This window comes from Plectropomus leopardus, chromosome 17 (assembly GCF_008729295.1).
Source record: "Plectropomus leopardus isolate mb chromosome 17, YSFRI_Pleo_2.0, whole genome shotgun sequence".
NCBI classification, from domain to species: domain Eukaryota; kingdom Metazoa; phylum Chordata; class Actinopteri; order Perciformes; family Serranidae; genus Plectropomus; species Plectropomus leopardus.
The window spans coordinates 21,453,189-21,478,157 of NC_056479.1; the positions used below are offsets into that span (position 1 = coordinate 21,453,189).

The 24,969-nt window shown below is 37.2% G+C and overlaps 2 pseudogenes; both read left to right on the forward strand.

Annotated features, from left to right (window-relative positions):
- Positions 1 to 425: 425 nt before the first annotated feature.
- Positions 426 to 16,828, forward strand: LOC121956278 (annotated as a pseudogene).
- A 2,244-nt stretch (positions 16,829 to 19,072) lies between these two features.
- On the forward strand, positions 19,073 to 24,236 carry LOC121956519 (annotated as a pseudogene).
- The last annotated feature ends 733 nt before the right edge of the window (positions 24,237 to 24,969 follow it).

Genomic DNA, 24,969 nt, shown 5'->3' on the forward strand with positions numbered 1-24,969 from the left:
ACAAACATTATGAAGCATAATGAACATTCCTTGTCCACTCTTGTGTCAGGATTGGCCGCAGGCTGACTTTGCAGAGCTGTTGCTTTTAAACTGATTGCGTGTTGTGCTTTTGTTACCACTAGATGGCTCAAAAAGACCATCATAAAGACTAAAAAGACTAAACACAGACATCAGGAAGGATGATGTGAGCAATAAAGGCCGTGTCTGTACTTGTCCCTGTTTGTGGTTGTTGTTTTTTTTTTGTGCTATGCCATTATGCTCAGTACCCTCAGTGGTACTTTCCACGACAAATATTTGTGGGTTATTGAGCTATTAAGGTTAAGTTATTTTGCTGCCAGGGGATTTTTTGTGTATTGTAACTATAAAAAAAAAGTAGATTTATTGAAATCACATGGTTGGTTGTAATCTGAAATTGACAAAAGAAAGTGAAAGCAAGCAAATATCCTATAAAAGGTTCATCTTGTCAACATTATCACTTGAGGTGACACTCTGTCCAGCGACACCTGTAAAGGTAAGAATTTTCTATTATGCATACAGACAAAGAAAGTTTATGCATTCTTAATTTTGAGTTTACGCGTCATTTTAGTGTAGTGTAGTTACTCTTATGGTGTGATTATCATCATTATCTCAAACATTTAAAGTCTTTGTAGAGCTAGTGCTATGAAAATAAATTAAACCTCTTATCTGGTAATGTTTAACTTGTTTGATGCATTTGATTAAATTTAATGTTTGTCTCATTATGTTTAAAAACACAGACACACTTTTATTGAAGTCATATTTTATGTACTGCAGATTACAGATTTCACTGATTTTCATTTCAATCTGTACTTCTGAGAGAAGTACAGGAGAGATAGTCTTAAAAGAGGTCTTTCCTCCTCTTCCTTATGCTGCTATTGACTACCGCACACCGAAAACAAACAAACAGAGCGGAGAAGTCTCTAACACAGCTGTCAATCATGTCAGTCACTGCTTGTTAACTGCTGTCAAACAGGCAGCGCTGATCGAATATGAATCAAGATCGTGTCACTGCATTCCCTATTTCTTACCTTAAGTGCTCTCAGAAATATGTGTTAATGTACTGTTTACCATTAAAATGGGAAAGTTTGTGACCCAGCTGCTATTTTGGAAATAGCTGACCAAAGCATTAACCACTCCCCAACCGGTTCAACTTTTTCATTTTACAGCTAAACAGTACACTAAAGTATGCTTCAGTAACAAAATCTTTATTCATATTTGATCGACGCTGTGTAGTTTAACAGCTGAGTTAGAGATTACCCAACCCTGACCGGGTTGGGTAATTTTTGTTGATACACGTTATTGATACACGTTAAGGCCATTAAGTCTTAGCAAGTATTTAATTCCTAGTTTTTATGTTGGCTTTACATTTACCAACTGCAGCTTTAGTTTCTGTCATTTTTCTAGTTTGTAATATCCCTCTAAATAATTAAATCAAAATAAAAAGTTAAACTATCTTATCAGTTATCTTACCATAAGTGTTTCCAATTTGAGTTAAAATTTGATTTTAGGCAATAACAAAAACTCCCTCTCAAGATCTTCTTATTTAAATTCATGCACATTTACATGTCAGTTTCTTACTTTACAGCGATGGGAGGAGGTAAGTCTTCACCTTTCATAATTTCTTTGTCCCAATACATACGTCTTTGAAGTTTTAATAATGTTTATTGTCATGGAAAAATAATCGTGATGTTTATGAAGTTTTGAAATACAGCTTTGTCTCACTGTTTGTCAACTTTCTCTCCAGCATATTTTAGTCAGCCATGGAGGACTCTGCCACAGTGAGTATGAGTCGTCACAATGTTGTGCATTTGAAATAAATATGACAGAGGTTTGGATTTAAATCATATATTTGATGACTTAAGACTTGATTTGCCAAAAACATAATGGACTCACCTTACGTAGTACTGAGCACCAGTTGGCAAAAATTATTAAGACGATTTTCTCAGTGTAAAAAAAAACAACCAAACAAAAGTAATATATTGCAGTTCTGAAAACTGTGCAGGTTGAAAATTATAGATGGAGATGTAACATCTTCCAAATTTGACACTTAATCGAGTCGGATCAAGCACAACATTAGTTAGTGGACTAATCCTTAGCTTACATTTAGCTTACCCAACAACGAGTAAGTAAATTTTTTAACACAACTTGTATTACTTGGATATTAAAACATGTCATTATATTTGCTGAAGAGCACATAATGACTTGATAACATGAAGAGGTCTTGGGACGTCCCGATAGTCTTGACCGACCCAGCATTCAATGCAAAACGTCTTTAGGGAGCACCTAATGGGGAAATGCAAAATAAAGACTTGGTCCCATCTCTGGAAAATAATACACTATTGTAATTGTAACTGTTTGTTTGTTTTGATTTGAGCAGCCAGGAGAATCTTGATTTTGTGAAATCCTACCAGCCTCGAAACAAAGAAGTCAAACACACCTCAGAATCCTTCTTCATGGACCAGTCGGTGCCGGCAAGTCCAGTTTCATCAACTCTGTCGAAAGTGTTTTACAAGGCAGAGTAACGGGTCGAGCTTTGACAGATGCAAACTCTGGGACCAGCTTTACCGAAAAGGTATGGATAACTTTTGATTGTGGTGATTCTAAAGCACAGTTTAAGACATTTAATGAAAATCTTAACTGAAGTGAAGCATGAAAGTATTTAGCATAACTGGTCACATTATTGCATTTCCACTGATATTTTCCAGTCAGTGATTTAATATTTAACCCGATACTGATTGGTTGGAAGCTGTGGATTAACATTTAGTAACTTGACAGTTTAAACCGCATACCCATCATATTGGCCTGTTTGTTTGCAGTAATAATTAATGCACAGTATGACACTGTAGATAATGGCAGCAAACAGTGAGACCTTGCTTAAGAGTTTGGAGCTAGTGTTACTTGTGTAACCACAAACAAGAACCATATATATAATTTATATTATATATTTTTTTTTTTAAAGTTAAGTAGCGTACTCAGTAAAAGCCTATCCAAATTAAATTGAAATGTGTTTGATATTGGTGGAAAATTTGGAATGTACAAATGTTTATTATCAAAAAATATGATATACCGACATGAGAAAAAACTGATGAGTGATAATTTTGAAGAACTGTGTTGCTATGAACTGAGCGGGATTTTATTATGTTGTTGGTCAAAATGCATAGAGTGAAGGTGAAAGGGCAAATAACAGTTTGAGATTTTATTATTCATTTTGCAAAACAAGGCATTTGTGGTTTTCTTCCTCCATCATTGTTAAAGATAAATCTAGCACACAGTATCTTGCCTAGAGCGTGGAAAATCCCAGTGGTCTGGCACAATTTTTAAATACATACACACATACACCTAAATTTTTTTCACCCACTTGTATGCACATTGCAGTTCTGTTTTTATTTTTTTAACCTATCAGTCCATTGCTTTGTTCAGCTTTTGTTTTGTTTTAGTTTTATGTGTATGTGACATCCTGCTGTTTTCCTTGACAGAAGCAATGTATTTTGGACTGTAAATATTGCAGTTTTACCTGGGATTGCTAAACATGATGCAAATAAATACACCCTTTGATTCACAGTACACAACTTTTAAAAATCCACAAAAGACCCTGAGAGCTATTACTCGTTTATTTTCAATGACATCATGGGCTTTGAGCAAAAGACTAAAAGGGAGTGAGCGTGGAGGACGTTGTACGGGCCCTGAGGGGGAACATGTGATGGAGGGTTACAAGGTGAAACCCATATTTAAGTTATCCTTTTTGCCTCATATGCTTTTTTTCAACAGTTGTTTAGCTCAAATATGCATTGCGTTGAGTCAGATGCCACTTAATACTAAAAATACTAAATTCTTCTCTAGTTCCTTCCTGAAAGCCCATTGCAGGACAGTGATCAAGGTTACAAGTCATCACCCACTCTGGCTGACAGAGTTTTCACGTTCTGGTTTGTGTCATTCCTGCTGGATTTTGGTACCTTTAATAAATGTAAAGAAGTTGTGCAGAAGATGAGAAAATGTCAGACTAGCAGCCAGTGAAATGGGTAAGAGCAGACAGCACAATACTTATTAATCTGTTTGAATAACGGTGCCATGATTGTGTTAAAAATGCCAGCAAAAAATGCATAATTAAAATACTAAATAGGTTTTCTGTGTTGACAGGGATAAACCCCAACTGGCTATTCTCACCAAAATTGTTGAAAGCTGTCCAAAGGTAAAAAAAATGATGTCATCAAAGGCTATATAAAAGCAAAAGTACTTAAATGAACAGGTTGGTATTTATTGTTAGATTTTAATATCTTTAATATCTTTACTTAAGTTCATTTTTTTCAGAATTTCAGCTCAGAAACCTCATTTTGTCACCACTTTGCTTTTTCTGACCAATTGAAAAAATTTTGTTGCTCAGGTCGACAAATTTTTTTCAGCATGTTGCTGGGCATACCACCAAACTGCTTCTTTCTTGCTAAGAACTACAATTCAGAAGTCGGCCTGAATGATGGCATTGATACGCTGACATTGGGCGCGCTGAGACAGATCATTAACTATGGAGAAGACTTTCTCAACAACCTGTAGACCTGGTTACTGCTGACACAAACCCTATTGCACATTTTCAAGACATGAAAAAAATGGTTTTATTGTAAAAAATTAATGTGCACCACACATCTCATAATTGTCTGGGCAGTTCATATTCTAAATGTATACGGTAACCCACATATTTTTCATGAACTTTGTTACAGGCTCAGTCGAACTTCATCTTCAGCTGCCGCTGCCGTTGGATAAACATTCAGTGGTTAATTTTACCTGTCACTCATAACAGATTAAATGGAGGGATAGAGAGCAAGTGCGCCCTTAGTTATCTTTAAAGATTATTACTGGTGCATATTGGCACGCGCTTATCCCTCGTGTTTAGTTATTGTACACAAGATTGTTTTGGACTGGTACAAACTAAGCCATAATTATCCGTGGCTTCTTCTGGATTTACTTTTTGGGGAATATTTTCTTTTAGCTTTTTGACAAAGAAGCGATTTTAAATGCCTTTTCTATGAACGTTATCATGGGGGTCTGTTCATTTCCAGAGCTGTCTGGCATTTGACTTAAACACTTTTTTCCTAATTTTATAAATTTAATGACTCTTTCTGTGACTAAGTAGTATACACTCGGTTATAAACGGGCATTTTTTTTGTTATATATATAAGAAAAAAATCTCTTTAAATTTGAACAACAAATGTTGGTCCTGGTTTGTCTTAAAAAAAACATGGTAAACACCTAAAACTAAACTAATATGCAGAGGTTAATTGAAAAGATTCTGATTCTTCCACTTTTCCATAATAATAATAATAATAATAATAATTTAATAAACATTACATGTCAATATAGACATTTTCAATACTCCAACTCTAAGTTTGGATTAACTTTTTTCCTCCCTCATAAGCAGGAATGGTGGTGTGGTGAATGACATCTAAAGGTTAGAAACAGACCAAGGTTTTTCCCTTTTTTTTAAAGTCACGTGGTTTGCTTAAAAAATGAAAGTAAGAAGGATGACCTAAATAAAAAGGCTTTTTTTTGTTTTCCATAACATAGCGATGTCACTTTGATGAAGACTCCACAGAGCTAAAGGTAAGGGCTTTTTTCTGTTATGCTTTTTCTTTAGACGGTGGTAGTTGGAGTATGCTATTGTGATTTTTGAGCGCAAAACTGGGCATTTGCTTATTTTGGTTCTATGATTAGCGTTTTGAGTGATTACATAATAAAAAAAAAGGGTGGAAAAAAGTTATCTAAATCTAGATCTTTTAAAGCTTACCTCTAAATTATCCCTTATGCATATTTTAGTGAAGTGGCTAGTTGTTTTCTTTGGTTTTTGCTTTATTTTACCCTTCAAAGTTGTAAAAGTTCTGTAGAGTTAGTTACTAGAAACTAAAACCCCTGTCCTGAGTATGACCTATTATAGCGTAATTTCTTTTCAAATCTGCGTGGATATACATAACAGAAAATGCTAGCACATGACTTATTTCTAGATCTTTTTTGTAAAAGCCTGACCCCTAAATTATCTTCCATTAGTGATGCTGATTTTGTTGAGTCTGAGATGCTGTAGGTTGTTTTGTGGTTTATTACTTATTGGTTTCATCCTCAAAAGTGGGGGTGGAGGGTAGGAGTTGCTGTAAGGAGTTTATTACCCCCCCCCCCCTCCCCCCCCCCCGCGAAAAATAAACCCCCGCCCCCCCCCCCCCCCCCCCCCCCCCTCCCCCCCCCCGCCCCCCCCCCCCCCCCCCCCCCCCCCCCCCCCACCCTCCCTGCCCCACCCCACCCCCCCCCCACCTCCCCCCCCCCTGGCCACCCCCCCCACCCCCCCCCCCCCCCCCTCCCCCCACCCTCCCCCCCCCACCCCCCCCCCCCCCCCCCCGCCCACCCGCCCCCTCCACCCCAGTTGTTGTGATGTTTGGATAGTTGACTGTTCATCGTAAAGGTAGTGGATTTACCCCCCCCCCCCCCCTGGGAAAAAAAAAAAAAAAAAAAAAACCCCCCCCCTCCGCCCCCCCCCCCCCCCCACACCCCCCACCCCCCCCACCCCCCAACCCCCACCCCCCCCCCCCACCGCCCCCCCCCCCACCCCCCGCCCCCCCTCCGCCCTCCCCCCGGGCCCCCCCCCGCACTTCCCTTGCATCTGGCCACTAGCCCCCCCCACATCGGCCCCCCCCTCCAAATTCTTTCTGTGGGGGGGGTCATCCCCCCTCCCCCCCCCCCCCCCCCCCACTCTTCCCTGGGGGACGGGGCAACACCCCCCCCCCCCCCCGCCCACGTTTTACCCCCCCCCCCCAAGCCCCCCCCTCGTTTTTCCTTTATTATTCTCTTAAAATTCTTGCTTTAATGTCTTGTACGTCGCTTTCCTTGGAGAAAAAGCGTTCTTTTTTTTTTTCTCCTTATATGGGAAAATCTGCCACTAGACGAATAGTCTGTGACCATTCACTGTGAGGAAATTTTTGTACTTGGTCTAAGGGTCTCTTCTTTCTGATGTCTTAATTGTACCTTACTTTGGATATAAATGGTACTGTTAAATGAAAATGTACAATTGTAGAAAGGGTGGACTTTGTACTGTCTGTCTCTTCAGGATGTTTAAACTGTCCAAGACAGATAGAGCACCCTTTATTAAAGGCTTGTTCATTGTAACTTTTCAAGTAGATCCTTATTTTGTTACTCATATTTTGATCTTTTTGAATAAATAACAGTACTCGGTTAGTTTTAAATATGTTTAATATGTTTCTGACTGTTATTTGGAATTTTAGTATGCTTTAACACTTACTTGAATGATTAAAGATTTATTGTTATTAAACCAATAGTTTCACCTTTCAATCCATGGGTTCTTTTCCTCGAATTTTCATCCTATTATGGTTTCTGTTATTTCTTGTTTATTAATTATGGTCCAATTTAAAAAATAAAAAATATAATATGCTTTTCTAACCTTAGATGTCCTCACACCAATTTGGTTAGTATTTTGATATTTAAGGGAAATAAATAAAAAAATTATTTGGATCTTTAGGATATAAAAAAAAAACAAATAATTCTATCCAGAAAATTTTTTTGGTTCGAAATTCCTTGCTATGCATATTTTTTTACATGTAATTGGCTTTGCTTTTTCAGCGAGGGGGTTATTGGGAGGGGGTAAGTGTTGATCTGTTTTACTTTAAACTTTCTTGTACGATGTTCCAAACATTGCAAGTTGTTTGAAATTTAACAATGATAATAATTCATCGGAAAATGATGCATAATATTTTCAAAATGTTTTAAAGACAGTTTTGTCTTTCTGGTATGTCCCAAAATACTTAATTTTCTCTTCAGCACTTTTGAGTATAAGCTTGGGAGGAATTGCCACAATGTAAGTTATGAGGACACACAGTCTGTGTGGTGCTGTTTTGGCTTCGGTGTGTGTGTTACTTCTTCTCGATGGTTTAAACTCATATTCAGATAAATAATTTATAAAAATAATATTCTAATAATGTTTTTCCTCTATGAAACAGGGACAAGCAGGAGGATCTCGAGTTTGTGAAATCTTACAGACCTCAGAACAGAGAACTCAACCATCTCAGAATTCTTCTTTATGGACCCATTGGTGCCGGCAAGTCCAGTTTCATCAACTCTGTTGACAGCATTTTAAAAGACAGAATTTCTGGTCGAGCTCCGACAGATGCAATCTCTTCGAGCAGCTTCACCAAAAAGGTATTAATAACTACTGATTGTCATGATTTAAAGGAAAAATGTTTCCCAGTTTTTTAAAATGTATAAATATTGCATGCAGTTAAATACTTGTCAAAAACTTAATGAAAGTGGCTAAAACAGCTTCTTGGAATACTGACCGCATTAATGAATTTCCTTTGAAAATCACTGTTTATGGAAGTAGAAATTATATTTACCATAAGATAAAATAAATGAAATATGAGCAGAAACATTGAATTTTTGCATAATTGTTAATTGTTAATTGTTAATTGTTTCCTATTTTAAATCTAGTTAAACTTAGGATCAATTTATAGACAGTAAATAAAAGCTTAGAGTTTAATCTGAAGCCATTGTTGGTGTATTATTAGCCCCATAGTTGCTCACAGAGTGCACAAATCAAAATAGTTTCCTTTGTTTCTGTTTGCTGCTTCCTTGCATTAACCACTGAACATGCACAATACAAAGATGTGCATGTGCAAGATGAAGTGGCAGCCATATCAGCACATAGTTGAGGGAATAAGAGTTGAGGGCTCTAACCAGAGCCAAAAAAGCTGCCTTTCAGCCAACTGTCAAGGAATCACATAACACTGCTAAAGTGAGACTGAAATTTATAGGGCGAGTGATTCAAACCATTACAGGCTGCAATAGCTGGAACGCCCCCATCATGTACAAGGCCATGTTGCAAGGTAAACTTAACACCTACTATGTTCACTCTAAAATCCTCAACAATGACTCAGCTGGCAGGAACTGGCCACTGTCAGTATCTGCAAGTGGGACTATGAGAGAGTTTGAGAAAAGCCTGGGTCTTAAGCCATCCCTGGCTTTGTACTAACAACATCAGCCAGCCGGCTATTTGACATCATCACTGATATTTTATCAACATATCACTGTCACAGCAGAGTGTTCCCACATTCTTCAAGACAGCCACCATAGCCTCTGTACCTCGAAAGTTTGCAGTGTCTAGTCTAAATGCCTAGTCAAGTCAAGTCAATTTTATTCATAAAGCCCATTATCACAAATCACAATTTGCTTCAGAGGGCTTTACAGCATACAGCATTCCTCTGTCCTTAGACCCTCACATCAACTAAGGAAAAACTTCCCCAACAAAAATCCTATAATGGAGAAAAAATAGTAGCAACCTCAGGAAGAGCAACTGAGAAGGGATCCCTCTTCCAGGATAGAAAGCCATGCAATAGATGTTGTAAAAAAACTATTCATTTACAATAGGTGACACAATGATATACGTCCCTCCATTTTATGCCTCCGTTACAAACTGACATTAAATGAGTATGGCCTAAAATAGGAAGGCTCTGCAGTTGGTTAGTAAAACTTTCCTTGGGCTGTATGATTCAACTCATCCCCTCATACCTCACTATTACTATTATTACTATTACTATTACTACTTATTATAATTGCACCCTTTGCTTTACAGTACAAAACTTACAGGATGAGAAAGGGTCAAGACGGATGGTATCCTTTCATTTTCAATGACATCATGGGCTTTGAGAAAAATACCAATAAGGGAGTTCATGTTGAGGATGTCAAACTGGCCTTGAAGGGGCATGTGGCAGAAGGTTACCAGGTACAATTGTTCGACCTCTGACCTTACTTAAAGGGGCCCTGTGGAAAAAATATATTCACATTTATTGTTACCAATGTTGTGCTTGTCACTCTAAAAATGTAATCACTCATTACTTGTTGCTCTTTTCAAAGTAATCCTATCATTTAAGTTATTACTCCCTACCAGCAGTAATTTGCTACAATGCTTGTTCTATTACTTTTGATGGGGGACACAATTTTACAGTAACTGCTTTTCTACATGTCATAAACTCCACAGGGTACCTATAGGTTATCCTTTTTTACTATCACTATTGCACTATTACTCCAAGATGCATGGCATCACTCAGAAAAAAACATAATTTGAATGCATTGTCATTGTTTCCTAGTTCAAACCTGAAGAGCAACTGAAGGAGGGTGATGAAGGCTACAATGCACATCCCACTCTGGATGACAAAGTTCAAGTTCTGATCTGTGTCATTCCAGCAGACAATATATCTTTAATAAGTCCAGAGGTTTGGAAAAAGATGAGAGAAGTCAGACTAGCAGCTGATGAAATGGGTAAGTGCAGACATTATTATTACTCCATGTTGAATAATGGTGCCATATTGGGTCATATGAATCAAAATTCCAGCAGAAAAATGCATAAAATACTGATGAGGTTTCTGTGTTGACAGATATTCCCCAACTGGATATTCTTACCAAAGCTGATATAGCCTGCCAAAAGACGCAAAGTAATATAAATAATGTCTATAGGAGCAAGCATCTGAAGAAAAAGGTACGTTTATTTTGGTCATTTTTAAAACATATTTCCTTTAGATTTGTACTGTTGGAATTGAACTCGCAATTTCAATATTCACTATCTCTGCACTGAAATCTCCTTTGGTCGTCACTGTATGATATACTGATCAATTAAAATAATGTTTCAAATTTAGGTTGAGGAATTTCACAAGTCACTGGGTATTCCAGCAAGCTGCATCTTTCTTGTGAAGAACTATGATCAAGATCCCAATATAAACGATGACATGAATGCGCTGATAATGAACGCACTGAGGCAGATGATTGTCTTTGGAGAAGACTTCCTCTACGACCGGTAGATCAACATATTTGGGGAAAAAAAGGAAACTGATGAATTATGCAATCTTTATTTTTATCTTTTGCATTTTTAAGCTCTCCACAGCTTTGTATCATAGAGTGGGTAGTAAGATCAGCTTCAGCACATAAAAGACATGAAGCAGCTTGAATTGTAAGACGAGGCAAAGGAACTAAAGGGACTAACATGAGACAGACAGAGAGAGACAGAGACACAGAGAGAAAGACAGATAGACATCCTTCCTTAAACCAGATAAAAGACTAACTTGAGATTTTAAAATCACTTTTTCAAGAGCGCCCTGGACAAGAGAGCATCATAAAACATTATTATAACCATAATTACAAGATGACAAATACAACTGTCACACATTACTAAAGGCGAGCACAACTTCCAGTTAAGATGTAGCACAGAACGGTCAAATAAATAAATATATGCTTTTTTTATTTCAGTGACAATGTGACAATTTAAGGTCCTTCTGTAAGTCCCTCCAAGAAGAGTGGGCAGCATATTTAACAGCTTTTTTGCCAAGTTCTTTGTGAACCTTATGTGACGATTGATTGATCAGCATTATATCGTCATGCAAGGGTTCATTGCAAGCCTTTTGAGTTTAGTAGAAATGTTTCCTGGAATAAAGTATATGTAACCTGTTCAAAACCTGGATTTTCAAAGATTAATCTAATTTTTATTGTGCAAGATTAAATGAATGACATTGTGAAGTAAATTATAATGACCATGTTTATTTGAAATAATCCATCAGATTAAAATATGCAATGAGTAAGGCTAAAATAAAAAGTTTTTTAATTCTCACAATATCAGTTCAGTGGGTGTAATTTAGTGGAAACGGTACATTTTTTTTCAATGCAATGTTTCCTTTTTCCTTAATAAATTTCCATTTCCCAACATTGTTCTTCCCTGTGACAAAAATAATTTCTTCTCTGGCTTTATTTTTAGGACAAGCACACCTATATGCTTAAGAATAAAAAAAAAGCACATCTTGAGTCTTAAAACATGTGCTGTCAAGGGCTGGAGGGTGGGAGGTTTAACATACACTAAACAGTTACCCAAATTATGATGAAGCCTTTGTGCTTTTAAGGTGGATTATTTCAACTTTCCACTGAAACCAATATATCTTCAAATTGTTTTATATAATCTGATGGATCGCCTCAGGCTCATATCTTAATGTTGGGACATCCTGATCCAGATTTTGTTGAATGCCCAGGTAGTAATGTAGGCTGCCTGTAAAACAAAAAAAAATAAAATTAGTCTCCAAACCAGTATAACTGTCGACAACATCATCAATAATTATTATCTTTTTCAAACAGATCTTGAAGTTTTAAAAGAGTGCCCCTTAAATGATTTATGGAAATATATGATCTAAACCTTTATGTGTGCGGACAAAAAATTAAAAAAAAAAAAAAATAGCAAGAGTAATAACGAATGAAGTAGAACAACAAAACCAGGGCAGGGGTCTTTGTTTTAACCTTCCTTTTTCTCCTACGATGTACAGTTAGAGACAAGAGTGCTTTAATTATGTCCCCACTGAATTATACATTTAGAGGATTGTTCACTTTAAACACGTTTTGGGTGCTTTCTCCATGAATGTATGTGGACACTTCCCCCAACAGTCAGCATTTATCCTTATGCTGGAATCAAATGGTTCACCAGTTGCTGTACATTCAGTTATTTACCTGAAATTATTTGTTCATCCGTACTTTGATTAGCTGTTGTGACACTGATGTCTTGATGCAAAATTATTTGAATCTCACTGCCAGCCTTCGGCAATGTGTCTCTTCTGCGATGGTTACATTATAATGTCGTGAATTCTGTAAAGACATAGAGCTGTGCTGTCCACCTTGCCAAAAAGACATCTACAAGTGAAAATGAAAGCATCCTTTCTGTGAGAGTGAAGCCTCTCATACCATTTGTTGCTCAACATCATACCTTGAATACTGATCAAAATATTTTTAGCTGTGTGTGTGTTCACTTACAGCATATTTGCTAATCTTTCTAATGGTGTCAACACAGCTGGAGACATCACTGTCAGCAGAACTGAACATGTCTTCTTTCAGAGGGCACAATGATGAATAGTCACACAGCTCTTGGTTGTAAAATGGACAATTTTAGAGCGTCAGTGCACAGTCATTAACAAACACGGCATCCTGTCTTGTTGACGTAGTCCTTGCTAGGGATGAATAATTGTCAACACTTCAGAAGATAAGGTAAATAGTTTGAGTGACAATTCTTCTTGGTAGTTGTTTACAGTTGTATTTAGAACTGTGCATTTATGATCGGATCACCCGGGATGGCGGTTAAATAAGGAATAATGCCCTTCGAGGTGTCTATCATTATGTGTTAATGGCCTTCATGCAGTGCTTTTTGTTTTTTTCTACTTTCATTTCACATTACTATTTTAGTCCCTTTTTGTCTTCGTTGAATGGGTGCTTTGGTTTGATTTATTGATTTATCCTTCCTCTGAAGGGGATATTCAATAAGATGTGACATCAGCTGATATTCTGCTCACTGAAACCTCTGTCATAACCTTCACTAAAGCCCAGCAGCCAGGCGTTGTTTCTACCAATTCCAGGAATGTGGGAATAAGTTGTTGTGCCTTAAGAAACCTGAATGTGCCTTGTAGGCCCCCTGTTTTTTTGGCCTCATCACTTACAGACAAACCAGACTCATTTCTCTGGGCAATCTCCACACAACGTGGTCAGCTCTCTTGACACCACCGGCAAGAACTTTGAATAGAGAGACCAAACAGACACGTGCACAGTCAGTCACATACTAGGAACTTGAATGCAGTATACTTTAAAAAGCTTAATTTCTCAATTTCAGATGCATTACTGGTGGTAAATCTTCACTTCTTTTCACTGGCATAACCACGGAGGTAAGAATTTATTTTCTTATTATCTATACCAACAAATGTGGTTGTACACTTTACTATTAAGAAGTATGTTTTCACAATTAAGTAAGTCTTAAAGATTGTTTAACATACAGTATATAATTTTGTGTTGTTTTTTAAACCACTACTTAATGTCATATATAAATATATATTTCAGTCTACATCTTAATATTAAATCCTAACATTAAATAAAAAAATGTCTTTATCTTTATCTTGCTGTCTTAAATATTTTAACTGTTCAAGTCTCAAATATCCTGTTGAGTTTTGAATTGGTTTTAATTAAGATTGTGGTTCATGTAATGCAAAATGTTTCTTGTTCACATGTTGCCTTAATATCTTATTGTAGCCAAAATGCAGTGGGTGAAAAGTTGGTTCACATCACCTCGCAGTAAGATACTGTTGTTGTTGTTTAAACTTATAAAGTTAGAAATAACTTATGTTCAAGTTTCTTCCTTAAAATGTAACATAAATGTTTCATCAACATGTGCCCTTCAGCTTTTGATGAACCATGGAGGAGCATACCATGGGGGTGAGTGACATGTTTGATGTTTTGGTGCCTCTGGTGTTTGATGGCTTTTCTTTAACTTCACCATTTTAAAAAACAAAACTGGACACACTCATTCGCTGAGACTGGCTTTTGTTATGTTGTTCCTTTTTGTTGTCAGTCTGAGTAATACAGGGGTGTCATTTTAAGGGGTGTCTGTGACAACAAAGCACATTTTATACCAAACTGATTTGAACACAAAATCTAATCTAACCTTTTCTTTATTGAACAGCAACAAGGAGATAGACCTGCAGTTTGTGAAGGATTATCAGACTCACAATGAAAATGTCCAGCAGCTCAGAATTCTGCTCCATGGACCCACTGGTTCTGGCAAATCCAGCTTCATCAACTCTGTTTTCAGTGTTTTACAAGGCAGGATCACTGGTCCAGCTTTGGCAGATTCAATCACTGAAGCCAGCTTCACCCAAACAGTATGAATCCCTTTTGAATGTGGTATTTCAGTCTTGGTTGATTTGGCGTCACCTGTAGTTACAGGAGGTAACAGCACATGATTAGATCTTTATTTGTCCAAAATATGGAAAATTGTCTTTGGCTTCACAAAAAGACAATGACATGGATTACAAACAAAAATAACATTTAAAAACAAAGAGATAAAGAGAGCACTTGAAGAAAATAAAGACATCATCACCGTTAACATTGTTCATTAATAGAGAACATTATTTTTTTAAAAAAGTGGTTGAACACAACAGGTCAGAGTTTGGGGGCAGCAAGATAAATTATTGTTGCTTTAATATGGAAGTCAGGCAATAATTGAGATTTTTCCATTGTTCTGAGAGCAACAGTCATCTCTTTTATGCTGCGCATGTCATGATTCTGCAGGCAGCGGGGCACAGTGAAAGTGAAAGTTGATCAAAATTACTTCCGAGTTGGAGGTGTGCAACTGCAGCTCAGCATCTAACAGCTCACTTTGGCTGCTTCTGACGTTTACATTGCTCCTATTTCAACCAGATCCACTGTCAAAAAGTATTAACAATGGCCACGGTAGTAGTTGTAGTGTTAATCTCACTAACAAACACACTGCATTTTTGTGACCACTTCATAACAAAGTCACCTTATGTTTTACCAGTTAAAAGCTTTTAATGTGAAGCTGTAGGAAATGTTCAGTTTGCATTAGCAGTAACTTACTACAGTAACATCAGTAGCATCAGTAACATCTTGCATGTAACGATGATAATATTGATAATTGCACTGTACAGATCAGGCGAGCAACAGTGTTGAGTTATTAGTTGTCTGTAAACTGATGAGCAAGAGACACTTATGTCCATCAGTCAATAGATGGCACTATTGCTGTTATGACAGCATTTTTCTCTTTTACAGTACAAAAGATACCCAATCCAAACAGGAAGACAGGAGGCCATTGCCTTCACTGACATCATGGGCCTTGAGAGGGGATCCAATAGAGGAGTTTGTGTGGATGACATCAAACTGGCGATGATGGGACACATAAATGATGGATACAAGGTACAATGACTGTATTAATTAAACTTCAATATATTTCAGCAGTACAATCTATCTTTGAGATTTTATTTACATGAAAATATATTTTGAAACTATTCAAATGTAAACATCACCTTTTGATTTAATTTGATTTTGTTTTCCAGTTCAATCCTCAATCTAAAATAACCAAGGGTGATAACTTCTTCAAGAAAAGCCCCACACCACAGGACTGCGTTCATGTTCTGGTTTGTGTTGTATCTGCTGTAACTTTGAGTATACTGAGTGCTGAATTTGTGGCAAAGATGAGGGAAGTCAGACTGGCAGCCAGAAACCTGGGTAAGAGTTAGGGTTAGTTATTGGATTTCATACATTGAATCAAATAACCTGACAAACATTATCTTGATTTAATTGGATGCTGCTCTGCATCTGCAGGGATTCCCCAAGTGGCTATTCTCACCAAAATTGATGAAGCCTGTCCAGAGGTCGGAAACGATATAAAGAACGTGTATAAGAGCAAGTACCTGAAGAAAAAGGTACGTTTCTTTTGATGATTGAGTTTGTAGAAAGTTATCATTTAATTTGGAAAAAAATCTGTTTTACATGTTAAAATTGTAACAAATTGGTGGAGAAAAGAGGAATTCTGCACACTGTCCTGTCCCTTGCAATAAACTTCATTGCATGTAACAGGATAGTGTGCTGAAATGTCTTCACATTCTTCATATGTAGTGTGAAAGTGCTTTGAGTGATCAATTGACTATAAAAGTGCTATACAAGTGAAGGGCCATTTACTTTCTTATATAGCACTTTGCTATCATTACTTAAATGTCAATTTCTTCGTATTTAGATGGAGGAATTGAGTGTGGCGCTGGGTATTCCACTGTACTGCATCTTTCCCGTGAAGAACTACCATTCAGAGATCGACACAGATGAGGACACTGATACACTGATACTGAGCGCGCTCAGATGCATAATTAACTTTGGGGACGACTTTGTCACCAGCCTGGAGACCTCCATTCTGCTGAGGCTTTATTACAGAGTGAAAAAATTCTTTTGGCCCACAGGTTGGAAATAAAGACCTCTAGTTTGCATGCATATAATGCATATAGTATCTGCTGTACTCTAAGTTATCTTACCTCTACCTTGCAAAAGAAAGTATGAATAGGTTGTGCATCAGCCTGATGCAAGTTAAACTTGATGTGCATAACATGGGCTTGTATCACTCTGACTATTTAATACATTTTGAGTTTTTGAATCATTATGTTGTTGGTTATGCTTTGTTGATTCAGGAGGTAGGTTCTGGGTGTTAAGCAGGTCAAAAGACAGCTAAATGTCTAGGTTAAAGCTGGGCTCAGACTTCTTTTTTAGCCCACTGGTTATGTGTTTAGTTTTAACAGTAATTTCTATTTCAATATTTGGACTTGATATAAACTGAAGCATTGTGCTACAGCACTGGTATTTAGGTAAATACATTTTTAGTTTTTTTTTTATTTTTTATTTTTTTCATTCCCACTAGTTATAACACTTGAGTATCTTAAAATGCAATGCCTGGAAGTAATTTAAGCAGATTCTCCTACACTTTGATTATTTTTTGAAAAAGTCTCGTGGTTTCTGAAATATTATGTTATACAGTGGTATCATAACGCATACATAGGCCTACACAAATACATATAAAGAGATATACTGCATTTGTGGTTCTTTCTAGAAGGGGTTTTACAACAAAAACAGGTTATATTGTATAGTGTATTATATGTATTTTCGCCGCTGCAGTATTTTAGAACTTAGACTCCAATATCTATCTATCTATCTATCTATAGAGATACGAATATATTAGATTTTCATTGCTGATGACTGTTTCACAGTGCTTGTATGTTGTTGCATGTGTTTTGTAATGTATGTATCAACTCCAATTAAATCAACATGTCTAAGAGTTCTGTATTCAAAGATAAAAACAACTGATTTAAAAAAAACCCAGATGTCGTGCCTTTTGTACATGTACAGCTAATTTTTCAATAACCATAATTAGACTGATTAGGCTTCTGCACTGCTCACCTCTAATTTTCCATTTATATGTATTTTTTCAGTTGGATCATTGTTTTTGCAGAATTACTTAGATTGCTTATGTCAACATATTTTCCAAATTGAATACCTGCGGGATGCTCACTTGGTCCATGTTTCCCAAGCTGAATAACTGGGTGAGGCTAATTAAGGTGATGGAGGGAATATTCAGTGAACGTGGTATGCAGATTTCAGGTTGACAGTGTGCTGCCATGGTGCTGCAGCAGGTACAACAGATGGAGAAACCAAAGTAAACACTTACGCAGGAGACAGTTTCCTCGGCATCTCCACAGCTTTCTACTGGACCCATGGATGGGCGCTGAAACCTTCGGGTGGAGGCTGGGCAATCTGGAAAGATTTCCCAGCAGCTTTTTAAAATGTAACAATCATTTTACTTGGGTCATAAAAGGCTGCAGTTCATGACACAAACAACCGCACCCTCAGCCCACATACCTGTTACCTGACTAACATGACAGATAGATTCCTTTAAATGACGCACGACCAAAAGGAAACTAAAAGTATGTTAAAACATTAAAAGATGTGTGGCCCTAAACAGGATACATCAATGGAGAAAACACCAAACAGTCATCAACAATGGCACTCTTAGGTATACACTATGTCTTTGCAATTCACTAGTTTAATAACGGAAATCATTATTTTAACTGCTTCAATATGCCTGCAAGAGCCTTCCAAACCAGCTGGGCTGCTAAGGACTTTGTTGATAGACTCAGCTGGAGGATTGAACCATAGTGTGTGCTGCCTACATGTCCTGACCTATACCTGCGAGGTTGCAACAGTAATCATCTCAACCAACTCTTGCTGGTTCTGTTTTTGCTACAACTGTACGTATTGGACCAACGGGTGCCGAAGCACCAATGAAACCTTTGCATGAAGGCTGAGTATCCTGGAAGGATTTTCAGCATATAGTATTGCTAATTTGGTCATGAAAATTGATACGTGACACACTTGACCCACAGAGCCCCCACATGCTGGTAATCAGACTACCAAAAGAGAAAAAATTTTTAAATCACATGACCAAAAGGAAACTGAAAGGATGCTCGAACATTTAAAGCTGTGTTGCCTCAAATGATAAACATCATTGTAACACCAAGCGGGCACCGACAACTACTGGACACTCCCAGGTATACTACTTATGTATTTGTCATTCACTCATAATTAATAACTGTTTTAATTTACAGGAGACCATAATTGTATCATTACAAAATTTCTTATAATAAGAAACTTGGAATACAATACAACAAAAAAGCTTATTTTCTCAATATCAGAAGGACTGCTTGATGTGAAGCATCACCATCACAACACAACCACAAAGGTAAGATATTTTTTAGTGATAGTTATACTGAATAATGTGAAATATTTCTGGATAGAAAAGTTTAACAAAGAGCAAGAAGATGCTGGATAGTGCGGTCTTCTTGAACTAGATGAATGTTAGTTGCCTATAAATGTTTTCATATTTTGTTTTTTACCCTTTTTGCTTTCACTTTCTCTGTTTGAATTTCATAAAACTAAAAATTAACTTTGCTCGTGCAACATAGTTGAGTCTGAACAAATAAATATCCAAAAATATTACATTTCAACAATGTCTTTAACATTTGATTTGGTTTTAGAAATTAGGACTCTTGTTTACATGTTGCTTTACTGTCTTGTAGCCATGGGACCCTGGCTGTCCAAACCTCAACCCCGCCCACCTTCTCCTAGTAAGACATTCAAAATATCACAGAACATGGTGTAAATGTATACAAAAAAATAGGATATTCCTCATTTGTGATAACATTTTCCTAAAATGTGATTTGTTACATAACATTTCCTCTTTACTTGTCAGCTTTTCCTGAGGAATGGAGGAAAATACGATGGGGGTGAGTAATGTGTTAATGTTTTGGTGCCCTCTGGTGTTTAATGGCTTTTCTTTACCTGAAATATTTTTGAAAAACAACACTGGGCATGCTAATTTGTTAAGACTGTCTTTGGTTATGTTATTTTGTTTATTGTCAACCTGAGTAATATGTGGATTTAAGTTCAGGAGTGTCTGTGACAGCTAAGCACAACAAAAGTAACAGATTTAAACAAGTAAATCTAAAATCTAATCTAACTTTTTTTTTTTGTTGTTAAACAGCCACCCAAACACTGACCTCCAGCCTGTGAAGGATTATCAGCGTCATAGTGATGAGGTCCAACAGCTCAGAGTTCTGCTTCATGGACCCATTGGTGCCGGCAAGTCCAGCTTCATCGACTCTGTTGACAGTGTTTTGAAAGGCAGAATCGCTGTTCGAGCTTTGGCAGATGCTCTCTCTCACCAGAGCTTCACCCTAAAAGTATGTTTTTCTTTTTTCTGGTTTAACCAAGGTTGTGTATTTCATGCACTATAAAATTTGAACAAATCTTGGTGAACCTGCAGGGGCCATTGTAGTCGGTGGGGGATTCAGACTTTTTTAGCGGCCGGGGTGAAAAACAAAAACAGGTCCTAGCTGTCAATAGTTACATTGAGGGTGATGAGAACAGCTGCTAACAGCTATCATCATCCCCAGTTAGAGAACGGTTGAAATCAAAACAAGGCAGGTAGGCCGGGGCACCTGGCCCCCAAAAAACGAAATCCACCCCTGATAAAAAAAAAAAAAAATTAAATGAAAGCAATGGATAGCACCTGGATAACAGATGAACAATGTTTTGCCATATTTATAAAGACTGAAATCTAAAGTCTGATTTTTAAACAGCTATTATCAACATGCTTTAAAAAGTCACGTATAGTGGAGAATCTCAGTTTTCCGCTGATATCAGATTTGCTGTTTTGACATCCAGAGACTCCACATGGAGCTTGGTTACATCTTCAATTTCTGCGCATTGATTCGCCAGAAAAACACGAGTTGTTCAGCCTCCGAGCCAATCAGCAAGGGTTGAGAGGGCTTTGTCCCGCCTCCTGTGCTCCGATTGGAGGAACATTTTCACTGTCCTTATGTTCTCGGAAATTTGAAACACACGCGGAAGGGAAACGAGACGAAGTACGTGTATTTGTTTATTTGGAAACATGTTAAAAAAAATAACAGAGTAGCAAGACAGAGCTCAGCAACAAGCAAGAACAAGATGGCAAAATGATGGTGAACAGTTGAGGATCATGATGAGAGCAGTTGTGCTCCAAACATCACTTTGGTGCATGAAATAAGTGATACATTTAGCCCTGCAGTACACAAGCCATATTTTCCCTTTTTACACTTCTCTCATATTTGGTTCAGCACCTGCTCCAAGTTCAGATTGGATGTGCATGCATACTTTCTCCTCTGCAATTTAATGTGCGACACGCCAAACGCGCACAGCCCCCACCTGCCTGTTATCAGACTGCAGAGAGTAGAAATTATTTTAAATCACATGACCTAAAGGAAACCGAAAGGATGCTCGAACAATAAAAGCTGCATTGCCTCAAACGATAAACATCATTGTAACACTAAACGGGCGCCGACAACTACTGGACACTCCCAGGTATACTACTCATGTCTTTGCCATTCACTTAGCAATGTCAACTCATAATTAATAACTGCTTTACTTTACAGGAGACCATGGTTCTATCATTACATAATTTCTTAAAATAATAAACTTGGAATACAATACAACAAAAAAGCTTATTTTCTCAATTTCAGAAGGACTGCTTGATGTGAAGCATCAGCATCACAACACAACCACTAAGGTAAGATATTTTTTAGTGATAGTTATTCTGAAAAATGTGAAATATTTCTGGATAGAAAAGTTAAACAAAGAGCAAGAAGATGCTGGATAGTGCGGTCTTCTTGAACTAGATGAATGTTAGTTGCCTATAAATGTTTTCATATTTTGTTTTTTACCCTTTTTGCTTTCACTTTCTCTGTTTCGATTTCATAAAACTAAAAATTAACTTTGCTCGTGCAACATAGTTGAGTCTGAACAAATAAATATTCAAAAAAATATTACATTTCAACAATGTCTTTAACATTTGATTTGGTTTTAGAAATTAAGACTCTTGTTAACATGTTGCTTTACTGTCTTGTAGCCATGGGACCCAGGCTGTCAAAACCTCAACCCCGCCCACCTTCTCCTAGTAAGATATTCAAAATATCACAGAACATGGTGTAAATGTATACAAAAAAATAAGATACTCCTCATTTGTGATAACATTTTCCTAAAATGTGATTTGTTACACAACATTTCCTCTTTACTTGTCAGCTTTTCCTGAGGAATGGAGGAAAATACCATGGGGGTGAGTAATGTGTGTAATATTTCAGTGTCCTCTGGTGTTTAATGGCTTTTCTTTGCCTGAAATATTTTTGAAAAACAACACTGGGCATGCTAATTTGTTAAGACTGTCTTTGGTTATGTTATTTTGTTGATTGTCAGCCTGAGTAATATGAGTGTTTCATTTAAGGAGAGTTTGTGACAGCTAAGCACAACAAAAGTAACAGATTTAATGAAGAACATCTGAAATCTAATCTAACCTTTCTTATTAAACAGCCACCCAAACACTGACCTGCAGTTTGTGATGGATTATCAGCCTCATAATAATGAGGTCCAGCAACTCAGAGTTCTGCTTCATGGACCTGCTGGTGCCGGCAAGTCCAGCTTCATCGACTCTGTTGACAGTGTTTTTGAAAGGCAGAATCGCTGTTCGAGCTTTGGCAGATGCTATCTCTCGCCAGAGCTTCACCCTAAAAGTATGTTTTTCTTTTTTGTGGTTTACCAAGGTTGTGTATTTCATGCACTATAAAATTTGAACAAATCTTGGTGAACCTGCAGGGGCCATTGTAGTCGGTGGGGGATTCAGACTTTTTAGTGGCCGGGGTGAAAAACAAAAACAGTTTTAGCTGCATGCGGCACCAGAGTGCAGAAAGTCCTCTAACAGCCTATTTGGTTTATGTGGATCACAGTACACAGATCAGGCAGCAGTGTTTAGCACCTTGTGTTGAAACTAACAAGAGACAAACTGTATTATGGCCATTATTCACTAGATGCCCACATTATTGTTAAATGTGCACTTTTCGTTTTTTTCAGTACAAAACTTACAAAATCCAAAGAGGAGGACCAGAGATGCTTTACCCTTTTTCCTTCACTGACATCATGGGCCTTGAAAAGGACACTTTGAGAACAGCTGTTGTGGAGGACATCAAACAGGCCATGATGGGACACATTAACGATGGATACACTGTAAAATGATGAAATTTTCTTGGATTTATTTCACTAATACAATCCAGCCTTGTGATATGTTTTGTATTTATAATTTTATTGACATGAAAAGACACAGAAAATATTTACATGCAAAAGTCATTCTTTCATTTCATTTGACTTTTTTTCCCCCAGTTCAATCCTGCCTCCACAATATCTGAGGATGATCCATACTACAACGCAAACCCCACTCTACAGGACAAAGTTCATGTTCTGGTTTGTGTTGTATCTGCTGCAAATGCGCGTATCCTGGAAGGTGAGTTTGTGAGAAAGATGAGAGACGTCAGACTTGCAGCCAGCAGCATGGGTAAGAGTTAGGGTTAGTTATTGGGATGTATTAATTGAATTCAATAACCTGACAAACATTATCTTGATTAAATTCGATGCTGCTCTGCATCTGCAGGGATTCCCCAAGTGGCTATTGTCACCAAAATTGATGAAGCCTGTCCAGAGGTCAAAAAATATAAAGAACGTGTATAAGAGCAAGCAACTGAAGAAAAGGGTAAGTTTCTTATAGTGATTTAGTCTGTAGAGAGTTTTTATTGAAGTGGGAATGATTTCTTTTTACATTTCAACAATCTAACACAGATATTTCTCTGGAGCAGCACTTTGGTGTCATTCCTTAAATGTCAAATTGTTCAAATTTAGATGGGGGAATTGGAAGCAGACCTGGGTATTCCACTTAACTGCATCTTTCCTGTGAAGAACTACAACTCAGAGATCGACACAAACGCAGACACTGACGCACTGATACTGAGCGCACTGAAACGGATAATTAACTTTGGAGAAGACTTCCTCAATGACCTGTAAGACCTCCATACTGTTGAGGTTTGGACACTGAAAAAAAGTCAGTCTCCAAAATGAAACAGGCTTTTTGATTTTCAAAGATGCATTTGAGGATTTGCATTATTAGGCTTATGCTGTTAGTTATGTTTTGTAGTTTTAGTTGCTAGTTTTTGGGTGTTTTATCTGTAAGTGATCACGAATCCGGTGATCAGCAGATGAAAAGACTCGTCTTTGTTAAAACTGGGTTACATTCCTTCAGAAGTGTAACTTCTTAGGCGACCAATAACATTCGCTGTACATGTTGTTGTAACGAAATTTCTATTTTGGTGTTTGAGCCCATATACAGTAGGTCTATGTCTCAGGATTTCATTCATTTATATGAAGAAAATTAAATGAAATTGTTATTTTATTGCTATTTTTTTAAAATTCAAAATTGCTAAAAAAATTATATATATATATATTATATATATATATATATATATATATATATAAACTTTTCAAGTATGTATAATTGCTTAAAAAATGCCTACTATTACCAGGAGAACTCAGCTCTGATGCATTATTCACAGGAAATAATCTGCTCAAAATCCACCCAAATTGCTCATTTTACCCAAACATCCTGCATTTATTTCATTCACCATTGGTGAATGGTGACTGGTTGTTCATTTTATTTGCTGTTGCTGTGCTGTTTTGTCATGCATTGAATGACATATCAATAAAGTATCCCACTTAGGTTAAAAAAATGTCAGGGGTATCAGTTTATCTAATGACAGTAAAGGGAGACAGGAGGCCTCATGGTGACAAATGAAGATGTAAAACTATTGTAGGAATTTCATTGCAGCTGGACATGCTTTTTTAATGAAAAATAAATGTAAAATAGGCTAAAGCTATATCAAGGTTCTTTTAAAATGTAACTGAGTTCTTTTCTTCTCTAATTAAGCTTTGAGATCATTCAGACAGACTGCACAATTCAAGCTGTCAGTGCAAATCTGTTTTTTTTCTGTCAGTGCGAATCATCTTGATTAACAATAAAGAGTATGTTCCCAAAAAGGCACAGTTTTTTCAGTTGTTTGGAACTGGTTCAGTCTTGTGGCATCAAATCTCAAACAAACTGCAGTCAGCTGCAAAGCTTGTTTAAAAGCTGTAGCAACTAACGCTGTTGTGGCTCAG